This window comes from Neoarius graeffei, chromosome 8, assembly GCF_027579695.1.
Source record: "Neoarius graeffei isolate fNeoGra1 chromosome 8, fNeoGra1.pri, whole genome shotgun sequence".
Classification (NCBI taxonomy): Eukaryota; Metazoa; Chordata; class Actinopteri; order Siluriformes; family Ariidae; genus Neoarius; species Neoarius graeffei.
The window spans coordinates 88917957-88919486 of NC_083576.1; the positions used below are offsets into that span (position 1 = coordinate 88917957).

Sequence of the window (1530 nt, forward strand, 5' to 3'; positions counted from 1 at the left end):
CCTCAGACGACATGAGGAAGAAACCTCGAGAGGAACCAGACTCAAAAGGGAACCCATCCTCATTTGGGCAACAGACAGCCTGACTATAACATTAACAGTTTTAACATGAAGACAGTTTCGTTGAGGTTATAAACTCTTCATTGATGGAAACTTGAGTGCAAAACTGTTCATGATAACTGCAGTCCTAAAGTTAGCAAGTCAACTGTAGTCCTCAGCCATAAAAGCATTACTGTAAGAATCAAGAGCATCCTCCAGGTATAACCCTCAACTGTCCTCATGGGGCCGTCCTTCACAGGAGCGATGCGATAAAACTCCGACCAGACACAGGGCACCAGGATGGATCAAGCAGGTCCGAGGGGCAGAAGAGGTCCTATATATATATAATACAATACAAATAAAATACTTGATGATAATTGTTAAAAGAAAATAATAAATTAATAATTTTTCATTACTCATACTAATAAAGCAATAATACTAAAAATGGAATTAAAATATTTTACAATAGATATAATAATAATAATAATAATAATAATAATAATAATAATAATAATAATAATTATTATTATTACTGAAATATTTCTCACATCAAATCTCCAAAGTTAAAGAACTGAAAGAGAAATCGGTTGAAGAAAATTATACAAAATTATAAAATATCTCATGTTTAGTTATTAATTCTGATCTTTTCTATTTTTAAATGAAGCCATAGTGATCATTTACATTTATGCAGTAATTACAGTGTAACGTGAATGAGCTCTTCTGTCTCTCTCATTCAGTGCCCACCATCCCCGAAACTTGCTGTGACAAATTCTTCCCTGGAAAAATTCCTCGTAAGAACATCCTGAATGTGCAAAGTGTTGGTCAAGAATGTCCACTGGGCGGCTTCATGTGAGTATCAGCCTTTAGACATTAAACACATTTATTACTATTTTATTATGTGATAATAAAGCTTTATATTTAATAATGATGCCACTTAATTTCTGAGTGATCTCTTATAAGCCCATGTTAATGTGTGTGTTAATCTGTGTGCGTTTCAGTGTTACAACTCCTAAGTTCCCCGGCCTGTGTGTCCGTGAAGACCCCAGAAAAAAATAATGGGCCATAATTCTGCAGCTTTGATGGGAAAGAAATGGAAACTTGAATATATTTTATTTAACCCTTCATGCAAATTCTTATGCAATTCTTCTCATCATTTTTATTTTCTTGATGTGAAGCTCCAATTCAATGTTCTTGAATGATATGAATAAAAAATACATGTAATGTACACTGACTACACTGCATGATTTCATGACATTAAAGTGCTCTAAGTAATGAATAAAGCACATAATTTCATCCTGTTATTAGAAAATAATCAACTATTGGATTATGTGATGAAGTGGAGTTACTTTTACCCCCGTAGAGAAGTTTATTATTTTCCAAGAACAGCACCTCATGACCTTTATTTATTGCAGACCAGAGAATTTCCAGAATTTACAATTTTCATTTATTAAAGAACAACATGTCAATTTGTTGTTATATAGGCAAAGGAGCATT

General features: G+C 33.1%; 1 long non-coding RNA gene across 1 annotated transcript; it reads left to right on the forward strand.

Moving 5' to 3' along the window:
- The first annotated feature begins 812 nt into the window (after positions 1–812).
- Positions 813–1261, forward strand: LOC132890285 (uncharacterized). The gene is made up of 2 exons (XR_009655178.1): positions 813–885; positions 1035–1261. It is a non-coding gene; the product is annotated as an uncharacterized LOC132890285 (long non-coding RNA).
- The last annotated feature ends 269 nt before the right edge of the window (positions 1262–1530 follow it).